Below are 25,296 nucleotides of genomic sequence, written 5' to 3'. Positions count from 1 at the left end.
TGTTGGGCTGTTCGCGCTTCGAGTGATGCTTACACACAGAAAGGATTCTCCCTCTGCCGGGCGATGCCACCAGTTGAAAGCAGGTAATCCCAAAGTCTCAGGAGGACATGGCGAGCCACCCAGGGGGGTACTGTAGTTTGTCCACTAACTGGTCGAGTAGCAGCTCTGTGATGGATTCGCAATGAAGCTGTCTTCTGTGCGCACTTTTGCGTCTACCGATCCGCGGACCTCGATACCCAACTTCTGCTAACGGGGAGGGGGCAGGGCAGCGAGGATGCCTGCCGCCCAACCTAACATTCGCTTGGAACCGAATTTCTCCGGACCATGTTAAAATGACTTTTGCCGATTTTGGGAATGCCAGCGTGAATGGGAGCCGCACGAAGCCCGACCGATTCTCACAGGCCGGGAATGCCTCGGAGAACAATGGCACCCTCGCGTCCCTGCTGCCCCTGGACCCGCAGGCCATCGGGGTGGGAATCTTCCTGGCCGTCTTCATCCTCTTCGCCATCGTGGGCAACATTCTGGTCATCCTGTCGGTGGCCTTCAATCGGCACCTGCAGACGGTCACCAGATACTTCATCTTCAACCTGGCCAATGCCGACCTGCTGCTCAGCACCACGGTGCTGCCCTTCTCGGCCACCCTGGAGGTGCTGAGCTTCTGGGCCTTTGGGCGCATTCTCTGCAACGTCCGGGTGGCGGTGGACGTCTTGTGCTGCACGGCGTCCATAATGAGCCTGTGCATCATCTCCATAGACAGGTACATCGGGATCAAGTACTCGCTCAAGTACCCCACCATCATGACGGAGCGCAAGGCTGTGGTGCTCCTCGTCCTCCTCTGGCTCTCCTCCATGGTCATCTCCATCGGGCCCCTGCTGGGCTGAAAGGAGCCCCCTCCGCCGGACGAGAGCGTGTGCAGCATCACCGAGGAGCCCGGCTACGTCCTCTTCTCGTCGCTCTGCTCCTTCTACCTGCCGCTCCTTGTGATCTTGGTCATGTACTTCCAGATCTACGTGGTGGCCCGCCAGACCACGCGCAGCCTGGAGGCGGCCATCAAGAAGGAGCGCAGCAAGTCCATGGAGGTGGTGCTGCGCATCCTCTAACGCAGCGTGCTGGAGGAGTTGCTGTCCCGGGCCAAGGCCAGCCACACCTTCCGCAGCTCACTCTCCGTGCGCCTGCTCAAGTTCTCCCACAGGAAGAAGGCGGCCAAGACACTGGCCATCGTGATGGGGGTCTTCATCTTCTGCTGGTTCCCCTTCTTTGTGCTGCCGCTAGGTAGGTGATACCTGCTGCGCTGCGCAGATGGGAGGAGCGCAAGGCGCGCGCGTGCAGCTACCACCTGTGGACGCTCTCTTCATCCACCTTCCACAAAGTGATGGGACTTTAACATACACGTTCAAATTACACAGGCAATGCATTAAACCATTCCAAATCACATTAAAAATACAAGGCGGTTTCAGTGGTTTACGATTTTAAACTCTATATGTGGCAAACGTCAATGAGTGTGGTGTGCGTCCATTGAACCCTACAAACGGGCATCACTGTGCCATTTTCAATCGCGCCAGCCTCCCTTCCAGCAAAATGGGTAAAACATCCCCAATTAATTTTGACAAGTGAAATTCCGAACTGGCACCGTGTAACATCTATAGGCTGTCTCTTTCACATGTGTATTAATGTAGATACTTTTTAATGTCCTTGTGCGAGCTGGAGAGCTCTCCGTCCGTCTCTTCATCTGTCTGTCCGTCTCTTCATCTTTCCGTCCATTCATCCGTTTGTCCGTTCCCCTATCCATCTTTCTGTCCCTCTCTCTCTCTCTGCAGTTATCCTTCCATCTAATTTCTAGTTATTTGTTTGGTGATCAACCTGTGTTAATTCGTCAATCAATCTGTTCAACCACTCATTCGACCTTTTATGTCCCTCTGTCATCCAGTTGTGTCATTTTATCTATATATCCACCTTTAGGTCAGCCAGTTGCATGTCTGTTCCGTCCGAACATCTTCTTGCCAGCCTCACCGCGCTCAGTCAGTCCGGCTGGAGTAATCAATTATCCGTGTGTGCACGTGCGCATCGGTGCTTCAACATGTGCGTGTTCTGTTTCATCGTGTGCCCATCCGGATTAGCGTGCAATAATTGCTGTCATCAATATCGCGATTGAATTCATAGCGCTTACTACTCCAGATAAAGCATTGAAGCACTTAACGCTGGGCAGCACGCTGCTTCCGAACCCAAGGGTAGTGGTGAACCCAGTGGGGATTGAAGAGGGCCTCCTTGGCAACTTTTCTTTTGTTCTTTACAAGATTTTACCTGTTGCAAAGGCTTGCTTTACCGTAGCTACCGACATTCGTTCCAAAGGAAAACTTCTGAACAGCTAGTAAACAAGCACTAAAAATGCAATAGGTCTCGTCTTTAATTAAGTTAAAGCCATTTGCGTTACTATACAATACCATTGGCAAAGCAAATGGCTTTAACTTAATCAAAGGCGAGACCTATTGCATTTTCAATGCTTTTTAAACTTGGCAACACTGTTTGGGCATTGGTTGCACCCCATTAGAATAAATGTAATACTCAAATTTAGCACAAATCAACAGAAAGTTGACCATTCCAGCTTTATAAAGGGTCTTCCACCACACCGCAACACGTTTGCTGCATTTTTAGCAACCTTTAAACCGTTTGAGATAGAAAATACTTTTTTGTTTGTTAAAATCTGCAGATTATGTAGCAGATGATGGATTCTGTGGCAAATTAAAATTATCCAAAAATCACAGTGGTCGCACAATCGCATAAATCCATTGGGCCTGCATTTGGTTAATGAAAATTGCGCGAAGTTAAATGAGTGATCATCAAACTAAAGCCACTCCCACATTTGTTTGGAGGTCTTTTTTTTTACTGTTCCAGATGTACAGTGCTATGGATAATGGTTTATCTCACCACATTTAGGCCTTGTTTGTAGATTTATATAGCGCAGCCTATCACTCGTGAGAGTATCCAAGCCCTACCATGGGCACGGAGAGGTTACGTGATTTGCCCAGAATCACAGGATGTTGCGCTGACACCAAGACTCTAACTCGGATCCCCAGCTCCAGAGTCGGCAGCTCTGGCCACTGCACCACATCCTCTCCCCCACCTCTTCTGTCCAGTTGAATCTATGTCACTAGGACACAGCTTTTACATTTATGGGTTTTGATTTAACATACTGCATTCTGGCAGTTATAATGTTGGTTTAATTGTGCCAATTGGACCAATACACCTAATAACAATGTTATGCAAACGCTGAGTTCAGGAATGGAGACAAGGTGGCCCGTTGAGCTAATGAGTCTCCCTATGTATGTTGGATTTTTGGGATTTGCCTTAGTGGTATAAGGCAAGTAATTAAAAAGTGGTTTGGCTGTGCCTCAGCACTAACTGTGCCCACAAACCACAAGACCGTTGTGGCAGTTTTTCTCCACTTGCAGTGCTGCATTTCACCGCTAGCCTCAAATAGATCAATGGTGACAGAGATAGGCATTCGACGTGCTCCTGCCTTTCCCATCTCACTTGAGTGCTAAACTCTCCAAATTACACCCCCACAGTTGGAATCTGCAGCTGGAGGATTCACCAACTCATTAGTTGGCTATCATTCATCAGCACCATGCCCCCTCAATCCCCATCACTCACATCAGAGATTTTTAAGCATTTCAGCTCATCTGCATGGCGACTAGAGCATCAAGGTCACGTTCTTCAGGTCTTACTCCCCTCACCAGCTCTGTTTCGAGTGCCTTTGGTAGCCATCCGCACCACTAATCTTAAAATGTAAGAGCTAGTATTGCAGTCATCAATAAGGTAACGTGTGCCTGCATAAAAGACTAGGCAGCAAGAATAGGTGCTGTAAGGACAAAGAGTCACTGGTTCAAGTCATTCTGTTCGCCAGGTAGCGTGAGAAGTATTCTATTCTTTAAAAAAAAACAGAAAAGGAGAGAAATACATGACCATCAGTATTATTGCACAGTGGCTCTATTTGGCTAAACTTGTACAGAATATAGTTCAAGCTCCAACTGCATACCACCTGGTGCTCACATGGCACTGTAATCTATCCTGGCTACTAGGCCATTTGAAATATCCGGCACGCCCACATGGAAACTCTGGGTTGAATGACTTGAGATGTACTTTGCTGCCACTGACATTGCAGAAGAAATCTAGAGACCCATGCTGTTACTCCTTGCTGGAGCAGGCATCTTTAAGCATGTTGGTTAGGTCGAGGACTACCGGTTTGCCGAAGGCAGAACCGGAAGTCGGAGATTTAATGTTTTCCAGAGTGGCTATTTAGCCCGCCTCTCTTTTAGCTTCTCCTCCATTGGCTGGCTTCCTAAACGGAGGCCAGCCATTGGAGGAGAGAGCCGTCCCTCCAAATAGGCTCCGTCTTTTTCAGATTCGGGGGCGTGTTCCTTGCTGTTCTTTCCACTTTTTAGCCACGCCCTTTTACAACAGCAGGAACACGCCCCCGAATCCGAAAAAGTTTCGAAGCTCCCATCCGCCATTTTTCTGCTGTCGTCTGTCTGCCCGTGACGATCCATCCGTTCGGCGCCGTGTTGTTGTGCTGGTGTCTGTCTCTGAGTGTATCTGACTGTACAAGCTTGACTTTCAGTTAGTCTCCATGCGCACGTGCCTCTGTGCACGTCCGTCTTTCCGCCAGTGCTTCGGAGTGAGAACGTTTGCCTGCCCCTGTGTTTTTTTTGTCACTGGAGTCCTTGTTTGGCTTATCTTTATCAAAGAGGGGCACGAACCATATGTTAAGCAGCAAGCCCCCACCACAAAAGGAGCCCCCTCGCCTGAACGTCGAGCCCACGCCCCTATCTGCTTGAGACAAAAAAGCACCGCGGGACGAGATTTGAGCAACAGCGGGCCCTGTCGGGGCGGTGCCGCCTCAGACGTTTGCACCGGATACTATAGGAACGTGACAAGCAGGGGATGAAATGATTGAGCCTACCTTGCCGTTAACCGGGCGAACAAGGCCACCGGCGCAGCATTCTTTCGGGGGGTTTTGTCTCTACGAAACCAGAGTAGCCACAGTTGTGTTGGCTAAATATTTCGGGCCAGGAATCACTAACGTGGAGCGCGAGCGTCACCTGCTGGCCACAAGTCGAGCATGGCACTGAGCTGGAATGTTGCATTTCTCTTTTTTCAGGGTCGTCGCAACAAAGATAGCTTTCTCCACCGCCAGCCGTGGGCATAGTTCGAACAAGGCATTCAGCACCCGGGCGAGATTGAGGGGCGAGACGGGCGAAGAGGGCGTTGTTAGCCAATCGCCCAGGGAGGAGTACACACACTCTAATGCAGGCTTTTCCAACGAGTAAGCTATGTGAGCCACTGGTAGTGCACCCAGCTGTGCCGGCTTACCCGCTGGCCTCCGCGTCTCTTCTGGGGCCGCCGCAGGAGAATCAGTGACTGTGCGGGAGGAGCGGCGGGCGTGAGCGCGATGGAGATAAGTGGGGCCGCACCTTCTTGATGTGCTCCGGAGCTCGCAGGCCTTTCTCTCAGCACCCGTCGCGAGGTGACGTCCAGCGCTGCCGGGGCCTCTCCTGTCTTAGTGCCGGCTGATATATCTACAATTGTGGCTGTCGAAGTGCATAAAAAAATAGTGATCAATACCAATAGCTCTACCTAGAATATTGCCGAGACCACACAAGAAAAAGTGTTAATATGCAGCATGTCATTTATTGTAATTTCCCAGTGCTGCACCTCGACTAACCTGGTGGAAACTGCTCTGCATTCCAGAAAAAACAAGCGGAAGTTACACCGATTGGAACCTTTTCCTTGTATTAGGTTCCCAAGCTTCTGACAAATGAGCAGCCAGAATACACTTAGAGGCGGGACCTCCTTATCAATCCTAGCTTTTCATGGGGCTCAAGGGCGCCTGATTGACAAGTCCTGAAACTCTTCTATGGCTCATACTTGGCTCCCTGTGGCTATTGCAGGTATCAGCTATGTATTGTGAATGTGTGAGGCGGGGCTGTGAGCAATCACTCTCTTCTTACCTGCGCAGTGCCAGTGAAGCCAGCAGTTTGAGCCCTCTGCTCCATCAGCTGCCACACATAACTAAACTATCCGTGACATTTGTTTTCCGGTAAAACCTGTAAGGTCAAGCAGTCTAATTAGAGAGGGAAGTAGGCAAAGCATTCGCAAGCCAGCACCATAGCACCCGATGGGTGGATTGCCACTGCTTGCGGTGGCTGATATGTATTTGACTGCCAGGCCATTTGTGTTTGACCATGAAAATATTGAAACCTAAAAATAAACTTTAAAGTAGCTTCTGAGAAAGTTTGGGAATCCTAGCTATGTGAAAGAGTAAAAATGAACTGACTTATTCTGCAGGGCATTATGGACTGGGGCAGTGTGCAATTCTTAAAGTGCAATAGGCAGTTTTCACTCTTGTATGAGCACCATTTTTCCTTTCAGCTATAAAATGATTTTTAGCGTGGGGTTTTCAGTCAAATGCATGGCTGATTGGTTGGTATGCCTTAAAAACTACTAACTCTTGAGCACTTTTTTATATATAAAATTGTGTTCTAGTTTCTCTCTCCCTCTCCCCCCTCTCTCTCTCCTACCTCTCCCTCTCTCAGGAATTCAGAAAGAACCTCCGATGGCAGATTCCCTTATTAAATGCCTGAGCGTTTAACCTTGGAATCGTGACTTCTCAAGCCTGCTTCGAGTAGAAGACCAAACAGAAAATATAAAGAACCTGCTACATTGACCCCAATGCCCATGTCCACACTAAGTCTTGCTCAAGAAAAAAACTAGGAAATACGCTTATATTGTGCAAATAGACTACTACAGATTTTAGTCGTCGGTTTTATTTATTACTTGTACATGGGCTGGCTTACTTCACAGAGAACAGCTGGAAAGGCCAACAGCCCAATGAATATTTGAAAAAGAGTATGGTGTAGTTCTATGTGTAAGACTACAGCACTGTTTCACTACCTCACTCTTTCCCACTACATAACTCTCTCTACCTCACTACTCCACTCTATCTCACTACCTCACAACTTCTCTCTCTCAAAACATCACTACCTCACTCTCTAGCTCACAACCTCACAACTTCACTCTCTCTCACTCACTACCTCAATCACTCTCTATCTCACTACCTCACTTTCACTCTCTCTTTCACTACCTCTCTCTCTATCTCACTACATCACAACATCACTCTATGCTTATATATCACTACCTCACACCATCCCTCTCCCTCACTACCTCACTCTTTCACTACCTCACTCTTTCACTACCTCACTCTCTCACTACCTCACTCTCTCACTACCTCACTCTCTAGCTACCTCACTCTCTATCTCACTACCTCACTCTCTATCTACCTCACTCTCAATTTCAATACCTCACTCTCTCTCTATCTCACTACCTCACTCTCTCTCTGCTAATGCAATAGGTATCACATATGCAAAAAAAAAGCTAATGCCAATAGAAATGACAATGCCATTTATTTAGGGATACAAAAATAATAAAAAAATAATGAGCAATACCAATAGCTCTACCTATAATATTGCCGAGACCATTGCATTGTAAATGCTTGTTTTTGAAGTTAGACCTCATCTCAGACTATCACCAACTTCTATCGAACCCAAAATCCAGGTACATCACCACCTTCTCCACTCATCTAGATTTATGATGATACAAAACAATCAATTTTGGCATTTTCAGTGCAATAAATGTATTTCAGAATGTAATTTGAAAAGTCCTGGATGGAATCATTTGTATTGTAACCTTTAGCAATGACTTACTGGTACATACCAAAACCATTTAGGAACATCACCCCAGACTTCAAAGTGTCCTCCATCGATTATGGGAATGAGGCTTCACACACAGCTGCATCAAACAGGAATTTTTAAAACCGACCATCAGTTTTTTGGAAACTAATTCTCAGTCGGGGCGTAACTTCTGACTCATCCAAAGTTGTAAACATAAAACCAGCACCTAGTCCCACATCTGTATTACAAGTCAGGAGTTCCTGTGATATTGCGACTGATTGTGGAAGGCTCATAAGGAATCTCACCTCCTTGACAGAAACTGTTAGAGCTGACCAAATCTACTACCACTTAAAGCTGGATGGAGGTGCATCAGGCAACAATTCATCCAAAGGACACACTGCTGGCAGAAACTACACTTCAGTATTTCGATCTGCTTAGAGATTCTGAGCTGTCAGTGGATACTAGGCCCTCTGGCTTGTCACAGAGGCAACCATTTTGGGAGTGGGCACCCTAACGCTAGCCGGGCCTTGATCCCTACCAAACAATAATACTCACACATCAAGAAAGAGTCGATTACAATACACTGGAGGTGTTGTCACTCCCCCTTTTAATTTTATGGGCATTCATTTATATAGACCACAAACATTTCGTTCTTTTATTTCAAGGGTCATCGTCAAAGCCCTTGCCACAGCTTGAGACGTGGATTCTTCAGCTGGAGGAGTACTCATTCTCAGTGGTTTATCTGAAAGAGACACATTAGTGATAGATTCCTTACCTTAGAATATCCCCAGGCGTCAGACTGGATCCGGAAAGTTTTTTTGTTAGCAGTACGCCTGCGCATCAGTAGGTGGCGTTGTGCTGCTCCACGTCCATCGCTGGCGTCGTATGCGCCAAGATGACGTCACGGAGACTACTTAGGCGCCACCCATGTGCACTGACGTCACTTCTTCCTTTTTCCGCGCCAGTAAGAGCAGATCCGGTTAGAGCACGTACCTTAGTCACTTTTTGACTATCTTTTTGAGACTTTTTGTCTCCTGTAAGTTTGAGTTTGGTGCCGTACGGATGCCTGGCTTTAAGTCTTGTGGGGCCAGCCGGCGCAATATGTCGGTGGCGGACCCACACGACATCTGTCTCTACTACCTGGAGAGCGACCACGACTCCCAGGCCTGCATGGACTGTTTGGCCATGGCCCCGAAGGCCTTGAGGGAGCGGCACTGGAAGCTGTTTGAGGTCCGGCACTCATCCCCGTGCCGTTCGTGGTCTAGGGGCCGCTCCAGGCAACGCTCGCGGGGCCACCATCATCGCTCCTCGGGCTCCAAGTCTTCACCCTCGGATTTCGGTAAGAGACAACACAAAAAGAAGTGGAAGAAGTGGAAGAAGCATTGTCACTCTCCAACGTCCCCCCGTCGATCCTCAGATGCAGACGAGGGGGACAGGGGTTCTGCACCTGCGGCTCCTTCGGAGCCCGGGAGTCCCGCGTCCTACCCACCTTACCTGGGTCCGTCAGCGACTCCTGCTCAGGTGCAAGAATTTCTTGCCACCTTGGACCACCTGTTTAGGCCTCGGGCTCCCGCCGGTGCGCCCTCGGGCCCCGCGGTCCCGTGTCAGGATCCTGTAGGGCCGTCGGTGCCGCCGGCGGCTCCGGCCCCGGTGCTGCAGGATCCTGCGCCGCTGGCTCCGGCCACAGTGCCACAAGGTCCCGCACTGCCGGCTCCGGCCCCAGCGCCACCCTCGGCTCCGCCTCCGGCGCCACAGTGGGTACCATTTGTCCCGCCCCTGCCCAGGTTCTTGGACACTTTTGTCCCTACCTGGGATCCGCACTGGGGCACGGCGCCAGTTCGGCCCTGTCTGGCACCGTTCTCGGCGCCGTTTGTTCCTTCCCCAGACCCTGCCCTGCCGCCGCAGCCTGTCCCGCATACGGCGGAGGTGGAGGATGACTGTGAGGGGTCCGAGGACCCTCTTGCTCGTCAGTGTGACTCAGAGCCGGCGGCCTCAATCTCTCCTCTGACCCGGGTTTGCCTCTCCTCCGCCTACCATGGAGGAGGGCGCCTCGTACACGATGGTGCTTCGTCGGGCCGCTGAGGTCCTCCACCTTGATCTCCCTACGGTGGCCCTGAAGACTAATCTCCTCACTGAGGTTCTCCAGATGGCGTCCACTTCATCAGAGTCCCTGCTGCGATTTAACAACGCCCTCACTGACGTCTTGCTGGGCACTTGGTCGCGGCCTGCCACGGGGGCACCAGTGGATAAGAATGTCACCAGGCGTCATCGCCCGGCGCCGGGTGACCCTGCCTTTCTGACCACTCATCCTATGCCCGAGAGCCTGGTCATCCAAGCTTCGACGTCCCAGAGTGCCTTTCCCACGGCTCTGCCAGATAAGGACTCTAAGAAGCTGGAGCAGTTCGGCAAGCGGTTGTTTTCTTCAGCCAGCTTAGGGCTGCGGTCGGTGAACACAGCTTGCCTCTTGGGCCGCTATTCCCACGCGGTGTGGGATGCTGTTGCACAGGTGTTGCCTCAGTGTCCTGAAGAGGGCCAAGCTGTGCTGTCTCAAGCTGTTGCCGAGGGTAAGGATGCTGCTAAGTTCGCCATTCGGTGTGGTTTGGACACCGTGGACTCACTGGGTAGAGCCATTTCTACGACTGTGGTGCTTCGTCGCCACGCCTGGTTGAGATCTACCGGGTTCTCCCCAGATGTACAAAGCTCCCTCATGGATAAGCCCTTTGATGGAACCCGTTTGTTTGACGATAAGTGCGCTGGAGCGTTTTAAGGACTCGCGGGCTACGGCCAAGTCCTTAGGTCTTTCCACGAAAAACACACCCACGCCTGGTTTTGGTTCCTTTCGTGGCCAAAAAGGACAAGGGGGGTTTGCGCCCCATCTTGGACCTCAGGAACGTCAATCGCTTCCTCCGGAAGGAGAAGTTCAGGATGTTGACTCTGGCTCAGGTCTTGGCTGCCCTCGACCCTGGAGACTGGATGGTAGCGTTTGACTTGCAGGATCCATATTTTCACATCCCGGTCCTGCCAGCCCACTGGCGTTACCTGCGGTTCACAGTAGGCCAGGAGCATCTTCAGTTTGCCGTGCTCCCCTTCGGCCTTACCAGTGCCCCTCGGGTGTTCACGAAGGTGATGGTGGTGGTCGCAGCTCACCTGTGCAGGTCGGGGGTGTCAGGCTTCCCTTACCTCGACGACTGGTTGTTGAAGGCGGGCTCGCCTCAGGCAGTCGTCAACCACCTTCAGACTACGGCTGACCTCCTGCATTTGCTGGGGTTCTCCGTCAACGTGCTGAAGTCGCACCTGAGTCCCTCTCAGAAGCTCCCCTTTATCAGAGCGGTTCTGGATTCAGCGCTGTTTCGGGTTTATCCTCCTGAGCAGCGAGTCCGGGATATTCGGGTTCTGATTCTAATCTTTCAGCCTCTATCCAGGGTTTTGGTCATGATGACCCTCCGGCTCCTGGGCCTGATGGTGCCACATGCCAGATGGCATATGCGGACTCTGCAGTGGGACCTAAAGTTCCAGTGGGCACAGCATCAAGGCAACCTGTCCGATCATGTCCAGTTCTCGGAGGGCACTGCACGTCAAATGCAGTGGTGGCTCACGAATCGCGATTGGGTCAATGGTAGATCCCTCTCCCTTCCCCAACCGGAGCACATATTGGTGACGGATGCGTCCCTCCTGGGATAGGGAGGCCACTTGGGAGAGGCGGAGATCAGAGAACTCTGGTCTCCGGCAGAGTCCTGGCTCCATATCAACCTTTTGGAGCTTCGGGCGATCCGACTTGCACTGAAGGCATTCCTTCCCTCTGTCCGGGTAAGTGTGGTGCAGGTGTTCACGGACAACACCACCGCCATGTGGTATTGCAAAAAACAGGGCGGGGTGGGGTCCTAGACCCTATGTCAGGAGTCTCTGCGCCTCTGGACATGGCTGTAACATCAAGGCATTACCTTGGTGGTTCAACACCTGGCAGGTTTTCTGAACGCCAGGGCGGAGGAATCAGCTGCCGGTGCATGATGGATCACGAATAGCGTCTGAACTCGGACATGGTGCAAGGTCTCTTTCAGCAGTGGGGCGAGCCTTGGTTAGATCTATTCGCCACAGAAGAGAACGCAAAATGTCATCAGTTCTGCATGTTGGAATTTCCAAGGCGGTACTCGCTTTTCGTCGCAAGTGGAGTTGCGGTGTATTGTACGCCTTTCCGCCTATACCACTTTTGCCCAGAGTGCTGAAGAAGATTCGGCGCGACCGGGCCCAAATCATCCTTGTGGCTCCGGATTGGGCATGAAGATACTGGTATCCCGAGCTACTCAGCATGGCGATTGATCCCCCGATCCGACTGCCTCTTCTGGAGGATCTTCTGTCACAGCAGCAGGGGACGGTCCTCCACCCGAACCTGTCCAGCCTCCACCTCCATGCGTAGAGATTTAGTGGCGACAGTTGACAGCTTTCGATCTTCCTCCCGAAGTTTTTGATGTCATTCTGGCTGCCAGGCGTCCCTCCACTAAGACGGTATACGCCTGCCAAGTTTGTGGCATGGTGCACAGCTAAGGCTGTGGATCCCCTTTCTGCCCCTCTTTCCGAAGTCCTTCTGTTCCTTCTTTCTTTGGCCCAGCAGGGCTCTGAGTTGGGCACTATCAAAGGTTATCTTTCAGCCATCTCCGCCTTTCTACGGCTTCCAAATCAGCCTTCTCTTTTTAAGTCCCCGGTTGTTAACCCTTTTCCTGAAAGGCATTACACACACGTTTCCTCCTGTGCCGTTCATAATGCCTCAATGGGACTTAAACCTTGTCTTGACATATCTGATGTGCGCTCCCTTCGAGCCTCTTCATAACTGTCCTTTGCGTCTTCTCACTCTCAAGACGGCTTTCCTGGTAGCTATCACCTCTGACAGAAGAGTGAGTGAGCTCCAGGCTCTTTCTTCCAAACCTCCTTTCCTCTCTGTTCATCCAGACAAGATGGTTTTAAGGATCCGTCCTACGTTCTTGGCACAGGTTGTCACGCCTTTCCACATTGGGCAGTCCATCACTTTGCCCACCTTCTTTCCGCCTCTGCATCCTTCGAAAGAGGGAGAGAGGCTCCACCGTCTGGATCCAAAAACGTGCGCTCTCGTTCTACCTGCAGCGCACACGACAGTTCCGGATGGATGACCAGCTCTTTGTTGGCTACGTGGGCGCCAAAAGAGGTCGGGCTGTGCACAAGCGGACCATCTCTTGGTGGGTCGTTCTCTGCATCAAGGCCTGTTATTCGTTGGTTAAGAAGGAGCCTCCTGTGGGGCTGTGTGCCCATTCTTCTAGGGCAACGGCGGCCACTACTGCCTTGGGACGCGGGGTCCCCTTGCAGGACATTTGTCAGGCAGCAACGTGGTTCTCGCTGCACACGTTTACCAAGCATTACTGCCTTGACAGTCAGGTCCAAAGAGACGGCTTCTTTGGCAGTTCTGTTCTCCGTGACTTTCTGGTGTAATCTATTTGCAGACCTACCACCGGCGTTGGTATTGCTGGGGTATCTTTTCTAAGGTAAGGAATCTATCACTAACGTGTCTCTTTCAGATGCACAAGTTACTACTTGGGTAACGATATATCTGTAAGAGACATTAGTGATAGATTCCTTACCGCCCCACCCATCCTCCCCGTTCTGCGAACAGATTTCTAGGGTTAAGGTCATCCCCTTTCAGGGCCCTAGTTTCATGGCACCAGTGGTCAGTTTCTTGCATGGCTCTGCGTTCCTGGCACGGAAAGTCGTGCTCAGAACTGACATCAGTGCGCATGGGTGGCGCCTAAGTAGTCTCCGTGATCTCATCTCGGGGCATACGACGCCAGCGACGGACGCGGAGCAGCACGACGCCACCTACTGACGCGCAAGGGTACTGCTAATGAAAAAACTTTCTGGATCCAGTCTGACGCCTGGGGATATTCTAAGGTAAGAAATCTATCACTAACTAATGTCTCTTAAAGATATATCATCACACAAGTAGTAACTTGTGCATCTATCTGTTTCCCAGAATCCCAGGACTACTTATCCAGACACCCTCGGCGTGCTACAGGTAAAGAAATGAAAAACACATTTAGACTGAAGATTATATCAGCCTGATCGTGGAACGATCCTACTCGAGGGCCATGTCTCTAGAAGACATTCAAGTTGCTACTGATAATGATGACAGTTTGCATCTTCTGATCCAAACTTGCCATAATGGAGAATGGAGCTCACTGATTTCAAACCTGTCCACCTGCCCTCCTGAGGCCATTCAAATTCTCGCATTGTTGTATAATGTAAGAAATTAATCTGAAGGGATGTCAGTACAGTCCCTTTTGAGTGGGATCTATCTAGTCATACCACAAACTTTGCACTGAGTATGGCCCCAATAGCCCATGCCGGTCAATATGGTCAAAATTAAGAGTGGCCTCTGTGTAAAGGCTGGTTTCCCTGGCTTGATAATATGGTGGAAACAATTGTAGTTGCTTGTTCTTACTGTCCAGCATCAAGACCACGTGACCCTCAGGCTCCAATAATCAGCAAAGAGATCCCACTAGATCCATGGATGACCCCAAGTGCAGATTTCTTAGCTTTACAAGATGGTCGCTGTTTGAAATTATTGATAGTTTCTCTAAATACCCTAAAGTTGAGATTGTTATCTCTAAACCAGCAAAGGAGCTTGTCCCACAACTGGAGAAAGTAATGGCCACCCATGGAATCATCATGGAATTGAGAACTGAGATTGGACCCCTATATCTGAAAGAAACTATTAATTATAGATTCCTTACCTTAGAATTACCCCTAGGCGTCAGACTGGATCCGAATAATTTTTTCTCAGCAGTACCCCTGCCCATCGGTAGGTGGCATCTGTCAACTCCACGTTCGTCGTTGGCATTGTGATCGCCAGAAAGACGTTGCGGTATCTACTTAGACGCCGTCCCTATGTGCTGACTTCAGTTCTTACTTTTTCTGCTGCAGCCAGCAAAAATCCAGAGAGCGGTACCCTTACTCTTTTTTTACTAGGTCTTTTTCGACTTTTGTCAACATCTTTTTCCAGTTGTTTGACTCCTGGTGCACATAGGGATGTCCCATCGGCATACCGGCTTCAAACCTTGTGATTCCTGTCACAAATTGTTGTCGGTCACGGACCCACACCTCGTGTGCCTCTTGTGTCAGGAGCATGACCACGACCCGAAGTCGTGCTCCGACTGTCGGTCCATGAACCCGAAGTCTTTCTGGGAGCGGTCCCCAAAAATTCTGGAGACCAGGCAGTCAGCATCCCGCCGCTCGAGGTCCCGGTCGAGAGGGAGATCGCGGGACCGGTCGCAGAGTCACCACCATCATTCCTCCTCGAAGTCTTTGTCATCGGGTAAGTCGAAGCACAAGAAGAAGGCGGAGAAGCACAGTCGCTCTTCACCTACTCCCCGTCTGCCTGCTGGGACGGCTCCAAGCTTCCCTCCCTTCCCAGGAGGCAGATCGTCCCATGCCCAGCTTTGTGCATTTTACGAAAACCTCCACTCCATCTTTGGGCAGCCCGACTCCGCCCGTGGACTGAGCTGGGGGTTCTAGGCCTTCGATGCCAGCGGCTCCAGCCTCGGCACTGCAGGGCCCCCAATGATCCAGGCCTGGATCCAGATCGGTGCCGGTTGACCTCACAACACCTCCCCATGCGCCGATTCCTCTGACGACGCCTCCGCTGCCGGTTGTGTCCCCGGCCGCAGCGACTCCGGCCTCCGCCTCGACTTGGACATTGAGCAGGACCGGAGTCGACCAACACCGGTACCGGCACCGGTCGGTTCTTTTGTACCACTGTCGATCCTTATCGCCCTGAGTGGCAGCCAGAGGAGGGTGAGGAGGACTGGGAGGGGTCTGTGGACCCTCTGGCAGAGCAGCTAGAAGAGCCGGACTGGAGAGAGGAGTTGGGTGATGCCGGTGGACTGGACACCTCCCCAGACCTGGGTGTGCTTTCTCCCCCTACCGTGGCCATGTAGGAGGGAGCCTCCTACACTGTGGTGTTGCATAGAGCGGCTGAGGCCTTGGGCCTGGAGCTTACTACGGTGGCAGTCAGGACTAACCTCCTGACTGAGGTGCTTCAGCCAGCAGCGGCCTCTTCAGAGCCCCTGCTGCCATTCAACGAGGCCCTCACAGACATCCTTCTGGGCATTTGGTCCAAGCCCAGCACCGGGGCTCCTGTGGATAGGATGATTGCCCGACGTCATTGCCTGGCCCAGAGCAAATTTTCCTCTCCCAACACCCTACCCCTGAGAGCTTGGTCGGCCAAGCCTCAACATCCAAAGGTGCATTCCCTACTGCTCCCCCAGATAGGGAATCCAAGAAGCTGGACCAGCTTAGGACTGCGGTCGGTGAACACCGCATGTCTCTTGGGCCGCTACATCCACTCTGTGTGGTACACGGTTGTGCAAGTGCTGCCACAGAGCCCAGAGGAGGCCCACACTGTACTCTCCTGTGCGGTTGCAGAGGGTAGAGATGCAGCGAAGTACGCTATTCGATGTGGGCTGAATACTGCTGATTCGCTAGGTAGAACGATTTCTAAGTCAGTAGCCCTGAGACGCTACACCTGGCTGAGGTACACTGGCCTCTCCGGGGATGTCCAATCTCGAGCTCTTCAAGGACTCTCAGGCTACGTCAAGATCCTTGAGCCTCGCTGCCACCTCTAGCCCTGTTTAGTCCGCCTTTCGCCCCTTTCATTGCTGCGGAAGGGGTGTCCCACCATGTTCCACCCAGGGCCACAGGCCGGCACAAGCTACTCAGCTCTGCACGGGCAGGGACGTGGGACCCAGTGCCGTGGATCTGGGGGCCAGCTGGCAGGCCAGTTCACCAGTGGCCCCTCTGCATCCGCCTCCAAGTCTTCCTAGTCTGACCTTTCGGATCCACCTGTTGCCAGTGGGTGGCAGGATTCGCCATCACCTCTACCACTGGCACAACATCACATCGGACAGGTGAGTTTCGCAGATAGTCCGAAGGGGCTACTCCCTCCCCATTGAGACTGCCCCTCCCTCCATGCCACTGTAGGAAGGTGGATATCTGACTATGGTTACCCCCAACTTTTTGCCTAGTGTCTAGCTGGTTTTTCGACTTAGTTGGCCTGAGATCCTGCCATTCAGGGTCTCAGGCTGTCTGCTCTCTCTGTAAAATGGACTCCATGTACCCTAGGTACATACACCATTGGTAAGGATCACCTTATTGGACCCTGTACAGTGTACCCTAGGTACCCAGGGCATAGGTGTACCCTAGGCCTACCAGGGGCTGCAGCATGTATTATGCCACCCCTGGCCTGGCCTTCCATTTTGACACAACTGGCTGATCACTCAGCTGGGGCAAGGTCGTGTAATCACCCCTTGCTTAGGTGTAGTATTCCTATACCTAACTTACATATAGACACATGTGTACCTATCAGTCACTCCTATGGCAGGCCTTGACAATCCTGGAGGCAGAGTGCTTGGTAACATGTGAGATGGTGCTCTAGCATGAGCTGAGCCTGTCTGCAGCTTTCGGAACCTTGTCCTTATAGCTGTTCTATGATATAGCCTACCATATACTCTTAAAGTGCCTTATAATCTTAGACGGTTATGGTAACTATGGTTTGGCTTTATCAAAACATGTCGTGTAAGGTGTCTAACACTAGGGAATAATACCCCCATGCCATTTCTGGACATGAGAATATTATTCCCCCCTTCTAGAGGGAAAGACATGTTAAAATCAATACTTTAACTGTTAGCCTCTGACCAAAGCCTCAGCATCACAAAATGGATGCTGCTGCCACGACACAAGTCTGACCTCCTGCAGCTGGGAGTGATCCCAGCCAGGGAGGCCTGGACAATAGGTTTCCTGCTTGGGGAGGTGCTAGCACCTCCCCAGACAGCCTTTAGTGTATTGGGGCAGGGTGGGCTGAAAGGAATGAGACATGCCTGGGGCACACAAGGTGTTCCTTGCATAGTCCAGTTCAAACCGGCGCTGGGGCACTCCAGCCCCAGCTCTGGCGCGAAACTGGACAAAGGGAAGTGGGTGTAACCACCCCCTCCCAGGTCCCACCCATAAGGCGTGACCTAGCAGGTATCCCAGCCCCCCAGATTAGTATAAGAGTGGGAGTTGGGCCTCAAGACTTTAGATTATCCTGAACCTGCAAAACTGAACAGAAACTCTGGACCTTCGACATTCGACGAAAGAAGAAGACTGAAGAATCTCCCTTGTAGCCAAGGAGTGCCTACCCTGTGCAAACAGGCACCATCAAGAGACTACCCTTTGCTTTGCGACCGTTCTACGAGGAACCGACTGCAGAGCCCGACCAGAGCCTTGACTTCCAGACTTCTACGACCCTCATCCACATCTGCAGCAGAGCTGAGATCCGTGGAGGCGACGAGCGACGTGGGACCGGCTACCTGGAAAAAGTGGCTAGTAACTTACAGCGCAGCTTCTGAGGTACCCTCGAAGTTGTGCACCGGGGATTGAGAAGCCCCAACCCCAAGCACCATCTGCACCGAAGATCAGCCCCCCACACTCCACGAGTCCTGCGTGGGGCCCTTCAGCATTTTCCTGCTTGCTGCGTCTGTCCGGTTGCTTGCCCGCTGGCTAGTGGCCTCTGTGACGACGCACCCTGAAATCTTCTGCGCTGGTTTGGCTCCTCCGGACTGGCTCCCGCTTCTCTGCAAAGAAGAAGCACCCCAGACCTTCCTGGTCTGCACCAGAAGCAAGTCCTTCGTTCTTCGTGGGTTCCGCTTGCCAAGGCTTGGTGAGTCCTAGTCCAACTTCGACGCCGCCGACAGCAAGAGCCTTCGTGGGACAGCTCGCCTCCTGGTCCTGGTCGTCCTCGACGCTTCCTGGTCCTCCTGGCTGCAGCGACAAGCTTCACCTTCACCTGCAATCTTCACGACATCGTCTGGTTCCTTCCTGGTTCCACGTGGTCACTGGCTAGTGACCTTGACTCTGTCCCTTCTGCTTGCAGGTTTCCTTTCTTCTAGATCCCAGCCTTGGGATCCACCGGACACTCTTCACTGACTGCCTGTCAGCATCTTTCTTCAGGCATCCATAGGAGTCGACGACGAAAACGACGCATCTTCACCCCTATGCACCCGCAGCCTGTGGGCTAGGTAACTTGGGTACTCCGGTGCTCATCAGGATAGTGACTATCCTAGTGTCTAGTTTTCAAGTCTCAACTTCCTAGCTACTCCGGAAGTGTCCTAAATCTACCGTTTTCTAAACTGTACTATTGCTATTGACTTTTACGCATTACGCGTGAGTGTTTCCACTCTGCACACGAATCCCGTGGGCCTCCCACTTCCTAACTAACGCTAGTGTAGTGTAGCCCCAGCGATTCCCTAGGCCTAGGCCTACTCTATTTCCGTGACAGTGGTTCTTATACCACTTACTTAGTATATGGTTTGCGTGGCCCCTAGGGCCTAACTGTATTACTTACCTGTGTGACTTAATGTATGCATAAATAAGACTGTGTTGTACTTACCTCTAATCTCATAAAGAGTGCTGAGGGTTTGCTTAGAATAAATACACTTTATTTTATATATATATCTGTTGTGGTGTCCTTTCATTTGGTATTCAAGGGATTATATATGGTATCACAGCTGGCTTCACATGCCATTCAGAGTTTAGCCTAAGACTGCTGTTGTCCATGCTACCACTAGGATAGCTGGTCTATAAGGTTGACTTTACAACCAATCACCATAAGGGTATTTGGACTGATATAAGGTGTACACTATAACTAGTGACATCATACATCAGGCCAACTTCTCGCATTGGTGAGCAGCGGTTGGGATCTGAGCTTGCTGTTGTAATACCATTGTAATCTTGAGATATTAAATTGAAAGATCACACAGATATTGTCTAGGTACATATAACATAGGTTATAATACTTAAGTCCTACTGGACTTTGTAGTTGTAGGTTGAAGGGAGTAACACACCCTGACTACAACTACTAGAGAGGTTTAGTAGATACAACTAGTGTAGGTAGGTGCACACACCACACCCTCACTAGATCATGTCTCTGAGAGGAGATCAAGTAGATGCTCCCTCAGGAGGATCAGGTCTGCAAAAGACCCCCTCTAGATATGATACCTTAACATTCCAGGAGATGAGACACTTGTGTACCTCCAGAGGAATAAAACAGGGTGCAAACCCTACCCTCCTTCAGTTAAGACAACTCCTAGAGGAGTATGACATTATTAGGGCATCTCAGGCAGGTACCCTAGGTACAGAGGAGGGTCTACCCACCACAGAGGAGTCAGAGGAGACTTCAGATGAAGAGGTAGACAGCCAGGGCCAAGTAGGAAGACTTAGCCAGGCTAACCTAAGCTTACATGGGAGTTTGCATGGGGTCCCCCCTTACAGACCCCCAAGTAGGCTTACACAGAGAAGCAGGAGGGACAGATCCCCCTCAAGGGAATCCATCCACTCCCATGTCTCTAACATCTCTAATGCTTCCTCTCACAGGGGAATGACTTCCCATGAGAGAAAGGAGCATGAAGCCAGAATGAGGGAAGCTAATCTGAGGATTCAGAGGGAAGAACTTGCCCTTGCCAAGGAGAAGCTTGCTCTGGCTAGAGAACAAAAGTTAAGTGGGTTAGAACCCACTGGTGGCAGCAACATTCCTAGAGATAGGGATAGGTCTTATGACCATAGAAACCCTAGCAAGATAGTCCCCCCATACCAGAATGGGGATGACATCCACAAGTGGATGACTGCTTTGGAGAGGGCCTGCAAAGTACAGCAGGTTCCCCAGAGTCAGTGGGCAGCTATCTAGTGGCTCTCCTTTTCTGACAAAGGTAGAGACAAGCTCCTCACAGTCAGTGATGAGGATGCAAACAATTACAAAGTCCTGAAGAGTGCTCTGATAGATGGGTTTGGCTTAACCACTGAGCAATATAGGTTGTTGTTCAGAGACACCCAGAAGACACAGACACAGGACTGGTCTGATTTTGTGGATTGTGCCACTAAGGCTTTGGAAGGTTGGTTAAATGGCAGCAAGGTGCAGGACTATACAGGATTGTACAACTTGATTATGAGGGAGCAGATCCTTAGTAATTGTCAGAACCAGCTTCTCCATCAACACCTGGTAGACTCAGATTTGACCTCTCCCCAAGAATTGGGAAAGAGGGCAGATAAATGGGTCAGGACCAGGATTAGGCCTAAAAATCAGGGTGGTGACCAAAGGAAAGATACCACCAAGCCTCAAGAGAAGGGTGGGGATAAAACAAAAGAGAAATCTTCCTCAGGGCTCCAAAACTCCACACAAGGTGGTGGGTCCCAAGCTCCCTCCTCTACCACAGTTAAAAAGCCTTACTGCCATGTGTGTAAAACACCTGGGCATTGGAAAACTGACAGCAGTTGCCCACAGGCTAAAAACAAAACTGTTCCTCCAACTACTCCTGTCACACCACCTATTACTGTCAGCAGTAATCCCCCAGGTGGTGGGAGTGCCCCCAAAAATTTGGTTGGGTTTTCTTGGGGAACACAGGGGGACTCTGGCTTAGCCAATTCCCCTACAGCAGCTACTCTTGTCTGTGATGGTGGCATGGGGTTTGCCAACTTCACTGCCTGTCCCAACACTTTGGGTAGGTACAGACAGGAACCCTACATCAATGGTAGAAAAGCTGAGGCCTACAGAGACACTGGAGCTAGCATCACTATGGTGGCCCATAGGCTAGTTCCCTCTGAGCAGCTTTTGCCTGGTTTCTCATACCAGGTAACTAACATTGATGGCAATCAGAACAGTCATCCCATGGCAGAGGTATGTCTCAGCTGGGGAGGTGTCACTGGCCCTAAAAGTGTGGCAGTGTCTCCAACCTTGCCTGTGGACTGCTTACTGGGGAATGACTTAGAACTCTCAGCTTGGGCTGGAGTTGAACAAGACACCCATTCCAAAATGGTAGGCCTTTCCCAAAAGGGTAGTGGGGTTGTGCCAGTCACAACCCCTGTCCAAGCAGATTTCCTACCTGAAAAGGTTGGAAGGGCAGTGGTAGCCACAGCCCAGGCACAGACAGACTTCCCTGTAGAAATTGGCAGAGCTGTGACAGTCACAGCTCAAACACAAACTGAGTGCCTTCCTGAAAAGGTTGGCACGGCTGTAATGGTCTCAGCCCATACTCAGACTGATATAGGTGTAGTGAAGCCTGAAACTATGGATCACTCCACACAAACAGAGAGTAGTGGGGAGGAAGAAAAGTCTCCCTCTCCCCAGACATTAGGAAAAGGTCAGCCTCCTCAGGGATCTGACCTCACCCCTTGTGAAGGAACTGCCCCAGAGGTAGCCAGGCCTGGCCTGGCAGAGCCTCTGATGTCAGTGGCCCCTTCCAAGGTGGGACCCAGTCTGGTGCAGGTAGCCTGCCTCTCTCTACCCTGCCTCAGTCAGCCCAGGGCTGCAGAGGTCAGGGAGGCCAGTGGACCCCAAGAGGGCCCCTGTCCACAAGAACCCCCCCATCAAAAGAATGAGGATTGCCTGGCTAGTAGCCCTAGCCAGGTGATGGGTAAAAACATTCCTGAGGGATCCCCTTCACAGGTAGTTAGGGACCTCCCCCAGAGGGATTCTGTTGGGCACAGGCAAACATGGGACCTTAGGGCCCCAAACCTGACCTGTCCCTCCAGTAAGCCCACAAAAGGGACCCAGCCTCCAGCTTTAGGTAGCCAGAGGCTGACCCTGAGAGCACAGTGCAACTCAGTTAGAGAAAGAAAGGCATCCATGGTGGAGGATGATTGGAGGAAGCTGAGGCCTCACTTTGAGGACACTCACTTCAGTACTCCATCTCAACACCAGCCTTTTACTTTGCAAAGACACACCAAAGGTAGAGATTCCCTATGGTGGAGACCCTATGATATCTTTAGGATGAGGGATTGCTTAGTGGACCATGAGACAGGGGGTAACCATGCCAGTGCTGGTTCTTCCTTATATGGCCACTCAGGCAATAGAGGCTTACCTTGTCAAGGCCAGACTTATCTCCTTTCGTTTGGGGGGGGGTTGTGTAGGAAGGTGGATATCTGACTATGGTTACCCCCAACTTTTTGCCTAGTGTCTAGCTGGTTTTTCGACTTAGTTGGCCTGAGATCCTGCCATTCAGGGTCTCAGGCTGTCTGCTCTCTCTGTAAAATGGACTCCATGTACCCTAGGTACATACACAATTGGTAAGGATCACCTTATTGGACCCTGTACAGTGTACCCTAGGTACCCAGGGCATAGGTGTACCCTAGGCCTACCAGGGGCTGCAGCATGTATTATGCCACCCCTGGCCTGGCCTTCCATTTTGACACAACTGGATGATCACTCAGCTGGGGCAAGGTCGTGTAATCACCCCTTGCTTAGGTGTAGTATTCCTATACCTAACTTACATATAGACACATGTGTACCTATCAGTCACTCCTATGGCAGGCCTTGACAATCCTGGAGGCAGAGTGCTTGGTAACATGTGAGATGGTGCTCTAGCATGAGCTGAGCCTGTCTGCAGCTTTCGGAACCTTGTCCTTATAGCTGTTCTATGATATAGCCTACCATATACTCTTAAAGTGCCTTATAATCTTAGACGGTTATGGTAACTATGGTTTGGCTTTATCAAAACATGTCGTGTAAGGTGTCTAACACTAGGGAATAATACCCCCATGCCATTTCTGGACATGAGAATATTATTCCCCCCTTCTAGAGGGAAAGACATGTTAAAATCAATACTTCAACTGTTAGCCTCTGACCAAAGCCTCAGCATCACAAAATGGATGCTGCTGCCACGACACAAGTCTGACCTCCTGCAGCTGGGAGTGATCCCAGCCAGGGAGGCCTGGACAATAGGTTTCCTGCTTGGGGAGGTGCTAGCACCTCCCCAGACAGCCTTTAGTGTATTGGGGCAGGGTGGGCTGAAAGGAATGAGACATGCCTGGGGCACACAAGGTGTTCCTTGCATAGTCCAGTTCAAACCGGCGCTGGGGCACTCCAGCCCCAGCTCTGGCGCGAAACTGGACAAAGGGAAGTGGGTGTAACCACCCCCTCCCAGGTCCCACCCATAAGGCGTGACCTAGCAGGTATCCCAGCCCCCCAGATTAGTATAAGAGTTGGAGTTGGGCCTCAAGACTTTAGATTATCCTGAACCTGCAAAACTGAACAGAAACTCTGGACCTTCGACATTCGACGAAAGAAGAAGACTGAAGAATCTCCCTTGTAGCCAAGGAGTGGCTACCCTGTGCAAACAGGCACCATCAAGAGACTACCCTTTGCTTTGCGACCGTTCTACGAGGAACCGACTGCAGAGCCCGACCAGAGCCTTGACTTCCAGACTTCTCCGACCCTCATCCACATCTGCAGCAGAGCTGAGATCCGTGGAGGCGACGAGCGACGTGGGACCGGCTACCTGGAAAAAGTGGCTAGTAACTTACAGCGCAGCTTCTGAGGTACCCTCGAAGTTGTGCACCGGGGATTGAGAAGCCCCAACCCCAAGCACCATCTGCACCGAAGATCAGCCCCCCACACTCCACGAGTCCTGCGTGGAGCCCTTCAGCATTTTCCTGCTTGCCGCGTCTGTCCGGTTGCTTGCCCGCTGGCTAGTGGCCTCTGTGACGACGCACCCTGAAATCTTCTGCGCTGGTTTGGCTCCTCTGGACTGGCTCCCGCTTCTCTGCAAAGAAGAAGCACCCCAGACCTTCCTGGTCTGCACCAGAAGCAAGTCCTTCGTTCTTCGTGGGTTCCGCTTGCCAAGGCTTGGTGAGTCCTAGTCCAACTTCGACGCCGCCGACAGCAAGAGCCTTCGTGGGACAGCTCGCCTCCTGGTCCTGGTCATCCTCGACGCTTCCTGGTCCTCCTGGCTGCAGCGACAAGCTTCACCTTCACCTGCAATCTTCACGACATCGTCTGGTTCCTTCCTGGTTCCACGTGGTCACTGGCTAGTGACCTTGACTCTGTCCCTTCTGCTTGCAGGTTTCCTTTCTTCTAGATCCCAGCCTTGGGATCCACCGGACACTCTTCACTGACTGCCTGTCAGCATCTTTCTTCAGGCATCCATAGGAGTCGACGACGAAAACGACGCATCTTCACCCCTATGCACCCGCAGCCTGTGGGCTAGGTAACTTGGGTACTCCGGTGCTCATCAGGATAGCGACTATCCTAGTGTCTAGTTTTCAAGTCTCAACTTCCTAGCTACTCCGGAAGTGTCCTAAATCTACCGTTTTCTAAACTGTACTATTGCTATTGACTTTTACGCATTACGCGTGAGTGTTTCCACTCTGCACACGAATCCCGTGGGCCTCCCACTTCCTAACTAACGCTAGTGTAGTGTAGCCCCAGCGATTCCCTAGGCCTAGGCCTACTCTATTTCCGTGACAGTGGTTCTTATATCACTTACTTAGTATATGGTTTGCGTGGCCCCTAGGGCCTAACTGTATTACTTACCTGTGTGACTTAATGTATGCATAAATAAGACTGTGTTGTACTTACCTCTAATCTCATAAAGAGTGCTGAGGGTTTGCTTAGAATAAATACACTTTATTTTATATATATATCTGTTGTGGTGTCCTTTCATTTGGTATTCAAGGGATTATATATGGTATCACAGCTGGCTTCACATGCCATTCAGAGTTTAGCCTAAGACTGCTCTTGTCC

General features: G+C 51.1%; 1 pseudogene; it reads left to right on the top strand.

Annotated features, from left to right (window-relative positions):
* Positions 1-332: 332 nt before the first annotated feature.
* LOC146772226 (alpha-1D adrenergic receptor-like) lies at positions 333-1,280 on the top strand (annotated as a pseudogene).
* The last annotated feature ends 24,016 nt before the right edge of the window (positions 1,281-25,296 follow it).

The sequence above is a fragment of the Triturus cristatus genome, chromosome 12, assembly GCF_964204655.1.
Source record: "Triturus cristatus chromosome 12, aTriCri1.1, whole genome shotgun sequence".
NCBI classification, from domain to species: domain Eukaryota; kingdom Metazoa; phylum Chordata; class Amphibia; order Caudata; family Salamandridae; genus Triturus; species Triturus cristatus.
Note: the sequence above shows the minus strand (reverse complement) of the source record. Positions and strands in the feature narration are given on the sequence as shown.